This window comes from Magnolia sinica, chromosome 1 (assembly GCF_029962835.1).
Source record: "Magnolia sinica isolate HGM2019 chromosome 1, MsV1, whole genome shotgun sequence".
Classification (NCBI taxonomy): domain Eukaryota; kingdom Viridiplantae; phylum Streptophyta; class Magnoliopsida; order Magnoliales; family Magnoliaceae; genus Magnolia; species Magnolia sinica.
This window is the reverse complement of record NC_080573.1, coordinates 99201132-99214557: the sequence shown is the minus strand read 5'-3', so window position 1 is coordinate 99214557 and position 13426 is coordinate 99201132.

Below are 13426 nucleotides of genomic sequence, written 5' to 3'. Positions count from 1 at the left end.
TGCCACCCTGAGTCGCATCCTGTTAATCTGAGTTGGCTCGACCAGAGACTTGTACCTTTGCGACTGTGCCGTTGCCGCGGTTCTGATGCGATACCCAGGCTAGGATATGTGGGCCCGCATTTATTTCGAGAAAAACACCGCTCAAGAGAATCTCTACCAAATGTCAAATCAATCACATCAATCAAGTACACCCATCACTCACCCATACCTCTCTTTTCCCTAAAGTCAAACAACCTATACCCTTCAAGTCAAGTACACCCATCACTCACCCATCACACCCATCCCTCCCTTACATCACTCCTCTCTCTCTTTCTCTCTCTTCATTCTCAAGCAACTCAAGGAGGTGACCATCCAAGCTATTCTCAAGGAGAGAAGAGAGCCAAGTGTGTCCCACTTTCTACCTTAAGATCTTTCATCCTAGCCCTTCAATCATCATCATCTTCCATCAAAGAGGGAGCTTAGGAGCTTAGCATCCCAAGGAGCCTAGAAGATTTGTAATTGGTGGATGATTTGTAGGTTAGATTTTGTTTTTAATGATGGGCTAAGTGGGTTCTCTTTATGTAGATCCTTTCGTTTTCTTTCATAGGGCAAGTGGGACCCACCAATCAATGGTGAGGATCCCATCTTGGTCCCTAGGTGTGGCCAATGGTCCTCCTTGATCATATGCATGTATTGTAATGCAAGAGGGGCCCATAGTAGTGGGGCCCCTCCCACAACCGTTTTCTCTCTCTCTCTCTCTCTCTCTTTATTTTTTTTGATGATGTGTGGCCCACCTGATGTGTACAGCACATTCAGACCGTCCAGGGCCAGCAGGTCCACCATGATGCATTTTGTCCAAGCTGTTTGTCTAGATGTTGGAGCCCACCTTGCTGTCCATTTTGGGACAGGCATGGATAGAGGGAAAACATTATTATCCGCCTTGATCCAAAACAGGTGGGCCACACTGATGTGGACCCCACCTAATATATGTGTTTCATCCATGCTATCCACCGTCCAGTAAGGGATGGTGGAGCCCACTTGATATATGTGTTGTATATTCATCGCCAGCAGCAAGCGCTACTGGAGGGAATAATGGAAATATCAGCCTGATCCACAAAATTTGGTAGCCCACTCATGTGGACCTTACCTTGATGTATGTATCCGATCCACACCGTCCACCCTACTTCCCAGTTCATTTTAGGCGTTGAGCCAAAAAATGAAGCTGAATTGAATCTCTGGTGGGCCATATTATAGAAAATAGTGGTTTTGGGTGATTAAATCTGTTAGGGCCCACTGTGATGTTTCTGTGAGTCAAAACATGCTGAATATTGGGCTTGTTAGATGTGTCCTGGGCCATAGAACCCAGCAAACGGAGTGGATCCCCCTGATGTGGGCCTCACCTATATAAATCCTTGGAAAAACCAAAAATTCCAGGGGACGCTACAGCAAGCAGCGTCCTTGCTGCTTCAAACGGCCAGGGACTGTGGGCCCCACTATAGGCCCCACCATGATGTATGTTGAACATCCACACCATGCATTTGATGAGTCCCTTTGGGAAGCGCGATCCTCCAAAAATCAACCGTGCACGAAACTCAGGTGGTCCACATTATAAGCAGCATGAGATTGAACGTTTACCATTAAAAACCTTTTTGGGTCACAGAAGTCTCGGATCTACATGAAATTTGTTTTTACTCTTTATTCAGGGCTTTGTGACCTTATAAACAGATTAGATGGAAAATCAACGTTATGGTGGGCCCCACGTGGGACCCACCTACCGTGGAAACGGATTGGTTGGGCTACCACGCACCAGCTACATAGTTGATTGTCTGTGGGCTGCTGTAATGTATGTGTCTTGTACACACCGTCCATTCATTGGACGTGGACCCCATCATGGTAGCGTGTGGGGCCCACCTTGAATTGGTGTGTTACATCCACACCGTCCAATCCATGGATGGTGGATGTATATTGGATGGTGTACCTTACACTATCTATATAGCTATTGTACTGATGCAGCAAGTTCCGTGGGTTTGACTGTGAAATCCAAACCTTCTATCCTTTTCGTTTTGGACGTGTGGACCACACACATGATTGGACGATGGGCCACTTTGGCGTATATATGGCCCATGTGCCGAGGTCCATCTAATGGTGAGCTCGTCTTAAGGGCTGAGACTAAAAATGAGGCAGATCTATTTATCAAGTGGACCACTGCCAAAAAATATTGGAGGGGTGAACACCTACCATTGAAACCCTCTTTGGGAGTACAAAATTCTTGGATCAGTCTGAAATTTATTTTTAATTAAGGCCTTTGTGACCTTATGAATAGATTGGATGGAAAATAAATGTTATGGTGGGCCATGTGGATCCGTGGAAATCATTATCTCCGCCCATGGGTTGTAGCCCATTGTGATGTGTTAGAGGCCCATTGGTTGTAGCCCATTGCGATGTATATATGGCCCATGTGCCTAGGCCCATTGTGATGTATATGTAACCCGTGTAACAAGGCCCATTGTGATGTATTTGAGGCTTAAGTAGTGAGGCCCATTGTGATGTATTTGAGGCTCATGAAATGAGGCCCATTATGATGTATATTAGGCTCATGCGATGCCCATTATGTTATATGTGAGGTCATGGGCCCCACTATATGTTTAGCTCTATGTGGGCCACTCCTTGGGAGCAATGTTGGTTAAATGTCCACATTGATGGGTAATGATGGTTAAATGTCCACATTGTGACCTTCCCTTAGGCCTTATTAGGCCCATTCTCATCGATGCCTATTGTCGAGGCCGATTGTTGAGGCTGATTATCCAGGTTGATACTGATCATCGATGCCGATTATCAATGTTGATTATCGGTGCCAGTTGTCGATACCGATTATGAGTATGTGATAGCATAACATCATGATACATGCCCATACGCATCATCTGCATGTTTGTTATGAGATGTGATTAACCATTGCATATGCCATAAGGTAGGTTGTTTATGGGACTCCCTGATAGGCGGAGTCGTCCCACATGAGCACACAGTATGCGCATGATTGATGTATAATTGAATTGTATGACTCATGCATCTTGCAATGTGTGTTGTGATTACTATACGCTCTAGCGACATCAGGGCCGTGGCCTCCACAGGCATGTCCTGGATGGCTAGATGGGACACTAGAAATCTATTACTAGCATTGGGGCGCCATAGATATGCCTGGGTGAAAATCCTAAACCTCCATGGCCTGGAGACGCCCCAACGTCTAGACCGAGTGGACACATGAGCACCCGAGTGCCAAATACCAGTAGGACATGTCTCCCACTATATCGTGGTCAGTTGGGAAGGGTTGTGGCCTTACCCGCCCGAGAGTAGTGGGTATAGCTAGGCTGAGTTTGACTAGCTCGTAATTGAGTCCACTATTGATGTGTCCGGTAGATATTAGCTGACTACTGACCAGGCGGATAGTGAGGTCTCTTCCACTTGCATGGTTACGCATCCAGTGGGCAGCGATTGCATGTAGAGTGTACTAGACTCCGGTGATGATCCCAGTGATGTACGGTGTGATATGTGGACTTATTGAGCAGGAGTTGCATACTCATTCATTCATTTATTTACTATCCACTTGGGCTGGTGGTGCGCAACTAATTTATTGCGTACCTTCGCAATGGCCAAGATTTCGGTTGGGATGCGTGACCAACCTGAGATCAGGAGTTTACCACGTTGTGTTTAACTATCCAAATTTAGGTATGGGATTGGTTTGAATAGAATTCCCTTGTGATGGACCCCATAGCCTGCGATACTACGTACTATCATCCCGACTTCACAATCTAGCTTGGTCATTTCATTTGTATCACATATTGCATACTGCATCCGTGACATATGGCATTTTAGGTTACTATGTTTTTGCATTTATATGGTCTAGATGATCCTGATGGTATTTGTGGACTCATCAGGATTTGCATATTGCATTGCATCCCCAGTATATGATATTTGGTTTACTATGTCTCTGCATTACTCTGATATTGTACGATTTATGGATTGCCAGTATTTCCGCTTACTATGATATCTATATGCTTGACACGTACATCAACACAGTTACACCTCTAAACTTTCCATAAGCTTATGCACGATAGATGCGTGCAAGTGGCGTTAGGTCGCAGTAGCGTTGAGCTTGGAGCGTGCAGCCGTCTTCTGGAGCTTTGATTTTTGATATATGTATTTTCCTTTTAGCACTGTATTCAACTGTTTATATTAATGGATATGTGATGATGATGTTGCCTTTGTGATTTAGGTAAACTTGTGGTTATGGTTCTTACGAGATAAATGTACGTTGGAAAATCCTCCTTATAGAATCCCAGGATCGAAATCTAGCGTATGGGCGCCGAGAGCCAAGAATGGGGGTACTACGGAGGCTGTCGGCACTGGATTTGGCGATCGATAATTTTGTGAGGGTTTTCGAGTGTGGGGCATGACAGCTGGTCTGTCAGATTCTCATTCCTTATGTAGATGATCACTAATAGGACTCTCCATATTTGATCGAGGGAGCATTTTTCTCTTAATCATAGCCACCCATTGTAGCGATTTGGTGCAGATCACCCAGTCTTTGGAGGGAGTGGAATTTAACACTTGATACCGATCTATTATCAGACTAGGTGGGATCTAGATCCCCCATTCTCTTAATTTTGATGGGGTCATGGTTGCAGACCCAACCTAGATGATTCTTTTATTCCTCCTGAACATAGCTCAATCTAAGGTTGGTTCATCTGGAGATTAGTTCAATATGCGGATCTTTTGAATCTTTTGGACCACTGCTGGCTCTCTGAACGTTTTTAGGAATATCTCCCATTTTGGAAGGACTGACAACCCTTCGGATGATATCCTATCCAGTTGCGAGATAGGATACACTCACCCAGTGACTATATTTATAGTCATGCCAAGCACATCCCTTATCTAATGGGCACATTAATCATGACCACGTGGTGTATGATGATTCATCCTCTTAAAAGGGCCTGATAGGAGTTTGTACCATCGCAATAAAGACAAAATGCATAACGTCGAAGGAAAATCAAATGCGAATGTCCTTCATGTGCAAATATGATTCTAACTATGCCAAACACATAGTGTCTCTACATGGTATTTTTCTATTGGTCTACGTCAGGGTGCCAAAAATGGGTGTAAACAATGGCCCCATGTTCCTTCGTATCGAGAGATGAACACCCTGAGCTTTTTAATACTGGAGTATCGAAAGTTCTCAAGTGTTACCATGAAATTTAACTTATTATTACCAATCTAGCTATCTTAACCTTACACCTATTCTCCAACATGAATCTGACCGTTGGGGATAATCTCCATCCATAGATCAAGCAATTTGACCGTTGATTTTAAGGTAGGATCATCATATACTCGAATATTCTCACATGTCCATCATAAGTAACAGCTTAGTCAAATATGCACTGCTTGATAGAGATATCTAACCATCCACTTTGATTTTGGACCATTCGATCATAGTAAACTAGCTACTTGACCTTTACATCCACTCGTACATACATTAAATTGAGATTTTGATCCATTCATCTTATTCATCACCTATGAATATGCTTAACCCACCATCAAAACTATAATATGAGAAACTTACACATGTGAACAAGACACTCGGATCTGACGATACACATGTTCTACTCCCTACTCACTCCAAAAACCTACCTTGTGTTCTTCCGTTTATAAAACTGATCTTACATATACCTATATACACTATTAGAGTACCAACCATCAAGTTTTCATATTTTTAACATGTCATCTGATCATCCATTATATTGGTTGATATATGTACATTCCCTTAGTTAATTTGGTAAATAATTCTTTATTTATAATGATTTAGACATAAGTTCTTTCATAAGAATTACTTAAAATGTGCCTCTGACCATGTCGAACTATGAGATTTTCCAAAACTCTCATTTCAACAATAATTATGAAAATGCCATTAACCTAGATTCCTGAATTCTAGATCACATGGTTCTCATGATCCGTTTCATGTGAAATTTTATACCATGCCTATGTATCATAAATTAACCATACATGTCAAATTTCAGCCGTTAGATCATTGTGAAAGTGACCCAATTAACAAATTAGCCTCTTAAACATTGATTTCCCTTCATATGAATGACTTGGTTTGCCCATCATATGGACCAAGTGTAAAATATGAAGACCCCACTTTGGTAGGCTTTTCCTCAGGTGTGAAGTTATCCTTTCAAGGTCTATCGACTCCTTATAAATCTAGATATTCTTATTTAACCACTTCCTTCCGTCCATTGCAACTCAAATTCAGACCACACTCTGGTCTTATATGACTACGAGGTTATACAAAATTTAAACCCCAATCTATAGTCCTGCATCGTTGAACACTGAAACCAGTTCTTTCATTTTGATACAAAAGGTGATATTTTAAATCTAGGCTTTTTCCACTATCGATCAACCACCGAATTTTATCCAACCGTTTGCCTATCCTAACTACACGTTTCCCCCAAAATTGGGCCATGATCATTAAGTGTGGACCGTTAATTGAGATTAAGTTCATTTTAACATCGATTAGGAGAATTTTCAAGATTGACCAATCTAAATTTTGGATCACCAAGAAAATCATATACCCCAGCTTTACTCGACGACCCTGACACAATGGATGAATTAAATTTAAAGAAAGATTGTTAGAAAAGGGAAAATTAGAGAAACCCAATCCAAATGGGATGTGAAATGCACTCCTCTCACACGCCCACCCCTTTTAAAAGGGGTGTGCGTTCCCTCTTCACTCACACGCCCACCTATCAAACGTCCAAGGACAGAGAGAGAGAGAGAGAGAGAGAGAGAGAGAAAGAGAAAGAGAAGCCTAGATGTCCATCATCCACTTCCTTCTCCAAACATCTGGTATCTCCCTCTTGCTCAAGTGATGTTGTGATTTATGTAGAAGCTTTCCTACATAGATATCTACCTAGGGTTTAGATCTAAGAGAGTTTATATCTAAGGCTAAGGTGAGGGACTCCTTTAAGCTTATATTAACTTGAGTTGATATGAATTATTCTATTCCCTCACATACTTTGAATCCTCTAAGCAAATAGTTAATTTACCCCCATCAATTATTTATCCTTTGGTTGCACATACTGATACCCCTCATAGTGGTGGAGTATGTGACGTCTCAGAACCCTTACATTACTTTTATGAATCTCTTGAATTATTGTTAATCTTAGGGTAACCATCACTATGAGTAGGGCATTGACCCTTTCCAACCGTACAAATGATGTAGGTGATGCATATATCAAAGACGTAAAGGACCATCTCCTTGTGGAAGATTATATTGAAAAAATAAGAAGATAGTCCTATGATTTAAATTTATATTTTCGCTGTGAACTCAATAATGTAATAAGCTCCCATTGAGAGGGCATTTGATATTTTATTGAATTCTTTTAATAATAATCACAATTGATTTTATTTTCGTGAATGATTACCTTCGTGAATATAACTGGATGTGATCTTAAAAAAAATATGGCATGATTTTTAAAGCATCCAATTTATACATTATTAACACTCAGTTTTCTTAGGCACGAGTATAAACTCTAGCCATGAAAATTTCGGGATGTTACAAGGGATGTAATGGGACGTTTGATATTCAAGTTTCGGTGGCCATTTAGTTTCTCAACATGTGTCAGTGTGGGGTTTGCACTAGGCCATTATACAAAATATTGTGAGGAGCAAACCTTTAATGGTTTTGGGTTAGGATAAATGCTCCACAAAAGGTGGTGGCCTAAGTGTAGCACTCAACAACTATTTATAAGATGACATGAGTTGGCTGTGGGTAATTTCTTGCTTTTGCCATGACCATTTGTTGGTGTTTCTTTACTCTTGATGTGGGCTAGCTTGGTTAGTGGTCATTTCTTCTTTGGTTTGAATAGTCTCCCACAACATTGGGTACCATTTCTTCATCTGTCGGCCATTGATGGGATTCCTACTTTCTTGACCATACATATCTTGTATAAGGTATTCTCCTCCATGCAGGACTTTCTTAATCTTTAGTGGTCCTTCTCATGTTGCTGACCACTTCCCGTATTCTTCATCCTTAGCACTAATTAGAAGCTTAGTCTTCCACACGATTTCTCCTTCTGCTAAGCTTTTCCTCTTTACCTTCTTGTTATAGGCTTTAGATACTTTAAGCTTATGAGCTTTTAGGTTATCGAGCGCTAGTAAGCGCATGCCACTCAACTCTTCTAGCTCAACAAACATGGATTCATTGAACTTTTTCAGGGTCAGTTGATGTTCATACACTACCCTTAGGGATGATATGTTGACTTCCATCGGCAAGACTGCTCCATACCCATAGGTCAACCCAAAAGGCATCATCCCGATACTTGTCATTTGTGACTTACGGTAAGCCCAGAGTACTTCAGATATCACTCTGTGGCATTAACAATTATTTTCTACCATTCACTTGATGATATTCTTCAGTATTTTGTTAATCAACTCGGCCTACCCATTAACATGGGCGTAATATGGTGTAGAGTACAAAAAATTGAATTTATACGTGACTGTAAATTCTTGGATTTTTTGACCTGAGAAAACTGCTCCTCTATCGATAGTAATTTTTTCAAGAATACCAAATTGATGGATGATGTGTTCATTTATGAAGTCTATAATTTTAGACTACTAGTTTTCTTTGTTGGTCGCACTTCTACTCATTTAGTGAAATAATCAGTCGCTATAATGATGAAACTTGCAACTTTGAGTATGGTAGGTATATATGGCCTATGATGTTGATTTCCCTTCCTCAAAAAGGCCATGGTTTTACAATTGGGTGAAGCTCTTATGCCGGGATGTACTGTAATGAACCATGTCTCTAAATGTTAGCACCCTTCATATATTCTATACAATCATTTTCATATGGTTGGCCAATAGTAGCCATGTCTACGAATCAATCAACACATCTAATGTCCTGTCGGGTGAGATCCATAAATACCTTTGTTAACCTCTCCCATTATTATCATTGCTTCTCCTCGTCCTAGACATTTAAGGAGAAGACTCTCTCCTCTCTTGTATAGGTCATCGTCTAAGATGAGGTAGTGAAGGGACCATTGTCGCACTGATCTTTCCATCTCTGAGTCAGGCCATAATAGATACTGGATAATGGGTTGTCACCAATTGTCGTCAGCCACATATAAGGTTGTCACCTTGACAACTATATCCCCTGATGATGTGGTTTCAGTAGTTAGAAGCCTTGTTGGTATTGATAGTAATGAATGCTTTTGAATAGTAAAGAATCTTTTAGATAATCCCTTTGGGAGTCTCAATCCTGCCATGATTTGTACTATTTCATTAGCATCCTTATTGAGTTCTTGGGGGATATTTCAAAGATCCACATCGTCAAACTATTTTAACAATTGCAATGTTGCTCCGTAGTAAGGCAAGAGGGTCCAGCTAGTGCACCTGTATTTTCTGGCGCGTTGGTTTCAAAGTAATTGACAATCACCACCGGCCTCAACGTACTTAGCTCTCAGCTCTTTAATAATCTTTAGGCTGATTATTAGTGCTTTATACTTAGCCTGGTTGTTGGAATAATTGAATTCCAACTGAAAGGCGTAATCTTCCCTCATTCTTGTGGGCGGTATATTATGATGATCCCAGCACTAGAAGCGTTCTCTATGAGGGACCCATCAAACATCATTTTCCATGGCTCGAGATGAATGGCATGAATGTTTACTCCTCTACTGTGACTTGGCCTTTAACTTTTCTAGGATGGTTAGCCAAGAAGTCGCTAACGTTGGCCTTTAACCGCCTTTTAGGGTACATACTTGAAGGTGAATGCCAAAATCCATTTTTTGATTCTTCCTCTTAAGATTGGTCATGTTAGCATGTACTTGATTATGCTGGTTGATGAGACGACATGAATTGTCCCGGTCATCAAATAATGATGAAGCTTAGTCGCAGTAAAATACAATGCTAAGAAGACTTTTTTGATAGCTAGGTATCTCCGCTTGACGTCATATAAGGCTCTAGAAAGGTAGTAAATTTCATGCTCTTTTTTATCATCATTTTCTTATGCGAGCAATGCCCCAATAGATTCTTCCCTAGTCGAAATGTACAATCGAAACTATTTATCCTTCATGGGGGGAATCTCGCAGTTGTTTTAATGTTCCTCTTCCTAGCACGAGTGACGAGTGTGCGGGTGTGCCAGAATTGCGATTGCGGTTCCAATTCAAACCAAATAAGAATGACCCCGAGCACCAAAGTAGGCAGACAATGGGTATGATAGAAGTCTGAGGAGATCAATCGCTTATTTGACCACTCACTCAAAGTATAAATTGATCAAGCAATAGTCAGAGGGTGGGGTTCGTCCTCTGATAATGGGTTTCTCCTTGCCTTTCATACGAAAGGACTTTCTTAATGTATGAATAGAAGAATGTAAAGTGATAATTTGAAAATTCGACCGCTAAAGAGTATTCGGATTCTAGCTATCGACTATTGTATATATGCAGGTCTCATCCTTTTTTTGTGCAAAATTAATGATTGCTTTCGTTAAAGTATTTGTTTTATGATAGGGGAAGAACTTTTCAAGGAACTCTCTTGTTATCTCAACCCACATGCCAATGGACCTTGTTCTTAAGGAATGTAACCACGACTTAGCCTTTTCTTTCAAAGAGAAAGGAAACAATTCCAATCTAATTGTGTCCTCAGAAATGTTTAGGAAGTGTAGTGTAGATATGATTTCATCGAACTCTTTCATATGCAAGTATGGACTTTCAGATTCTAGTCCATGAAACTTAGGGAGAAGTTGAATTACCCCTAGTTTAACATCCACAGTTCATGCATTCAATGAAAATATTATGCAGGAAGGTGTACTCACCCCCGCCAGTTATAAATAATCTCGCAGAGTATGAGGCGGGGGTGCATTATGCACCTCATTTTTATCTTGAACTTCCTCAACTGAAGGTTGAGGTTGATTTGCGGCCATCACTTCTATTGACTTAAAGGGTCTCAAGTGATGTCTAATCCTGTGATGGATAGGCAACCCTTCGACTAATCCTCCTTCACTTAAAAGACATCGAGTGTTGTCACAAACCCACTTGGGCATGAAACACTCGTAGCCCTCAAGTAACTAAATAAACTAAACCAACGAAAAAGAAAAATAAAACCTACAGCAAATAAGAATCTAGAAAAGAAAGAGAGAATTGGAAAGAGGTTACCGGATTGTAGTCCCAGACAACGGCGTCAAAAACTTGTTCACAACCCCAAGTGTAGGGTCGCGATGTAATAATAACTCAATAAGACCGAAGTCAAATCTATAGGGACTAAACTTGTATGTATTCTGAAAATAACTAGAACTAGAACTAAAAAAAGATCTAAATTGAAATATGAATAATTGAGAGTAATGGTGAATAATGTTGATTAAAACTTATGAATTTAAAGGTGGGAACTAGGGTGCCAAGGATCCACTTGTAGCCATCAAGATACTACCTTACTTGATTTAAGGAACAAAATTAGAATTGGAGTCCTATCCTATCCAATTGGAAGATAAAGCAATTTAAATCAATTTTAAACTTTTCATTGACCTAATTCTCAATGGAGAAGAATTTTGATGATTGAAAATGATTCCATCACCCTACCATGCCCAGGAGACAATGGTGAACAACGGGATTTACCAATCTTACTACTATCACAACATCTATTGTAATTTTAGTCACAATAAATCATAAAAAACTAAAAATATTCTCTTAATATCAAACTAGAAATCAATGAAGTTCAATAAGAATAAGAATCAAAGCAAAATAAACATCCAAACATGCTACAAGCTTCACCTCTTAGCCCTAACTAAGAGGTTTAACCAACCATAGACATGATTGAAACCGTATCTCTTAAACAAAGCATGAAAAATAAATTAGGTAATAATAAAAACTCTTTGGCAGCTGCTCCACCCTTGTGTATGCTCCTTGAGACATTTCCAAACCCTTGAAGCTGCTTTAAAGCATCATAGGGAGTCCTGTTTATAGTAGTGGAACTCCAACTTTTGCACTGAGTTGGAAAAATCTAGAAACCGGCTCAAATTTACGCACTCTGCTCAGTTTTCCAAAATAGACTGGAGTTTAAACTGCCTCAAATTTACGTACTCTGCTTTAGTTTTCCAAAATAGACTCAGATTTTTAGAATATGCTTTTTCAGGACAATTTTAAGAATATGTTTGTTTTTAGGACAATTTTAGGATTCCTTTTCTTCACTTCAAATCTTTTATTCTCTTCATTCCTCACTTGGTTTTCTTGGATCTTTGACATGTGAATTCTTCATTAATGAATTCCAAATCTCCAAATCTTCATTTAATAATCTTTTAAGCATAAATCTTCCTTTTGGCATCAATTTGACCTTAAACTCTTAAAATCACCAGGCACGTGAAAACATGCATAATTAAATCGATTAACCACTAGCATGTATATAAAACCAAGGTATAAATAGAGGAAAATATGTAATATTTCACACTCAATATTAGGGAACATGGATTCTCATTGAATACTCCTAAGGATACATTCAAAAATCTTCAGGAATCAATTTAGAACTCGTATGGGATGAACGATGGAAAATTCAAGTGTCTGATCCCTTCCAAAGCACCAAAACATAAACCATGCTCAAGGGACACGTCTAGCTTTTTAAAAAAAATCATTTTCATCATACTTTTTTTACATTGATGATATTAAAAAAAGAGAAATAATAAAAAAAATCTTACAGGTTACATCATCTAGTCATGGACGCTTTTCCAAAACACCCATCCCGAGAACAACCTATGTTTGCTAATCAAGTTAGTCTCACTCCCTTTGCAACAAACTCTTCGATCATCCTATTAAGACTCTCTCTTTCTTCACAAAAATTAAAGCTCACTCAACAATAATCTCCCCCGAGCTATAGGGTTGCTTTGTTAAATGCAAGCGGACTTGAGTTGGACATCGGGCAGAGAATATGCTTCAATAAAAGCCGACTTCGATCATGACTAGTGAAATCCCCAATGGAAAGGATTGGCCGAACTTATTTAAAAATTACAAAAAAGATGCTGAAATGAAAGCCGCTCGACGATGCCTCCCCACAAGATCAAGTAGAACTTTTCAAAATAAATGGTTGGAAAAAAAATCTTAAAAAAATATTTTGCAATAAAAACCCCATGGAATGATGTTCTATAGGTGGGGATCTTTTCTATAAAAAAAAAAATCAAAAATACAATGTGCATGGTATTCAAAGCACTGGGTGGTCCACCATACTTCTTGGTGGGTACTAACGTAAAAGCAATAATTGATTTTAGTTTTCTTTGAGTCTTCGGTTTTCTTTAAAATTATAAGTGGAACATGGGACGACCAATATTAACTTTCAGTGTCACTCTGATTATCTTGGAATACGAATTGAATATATTCGAGTTAGCATAACTGCACATCAAGTCATGGGAAAAGATTAT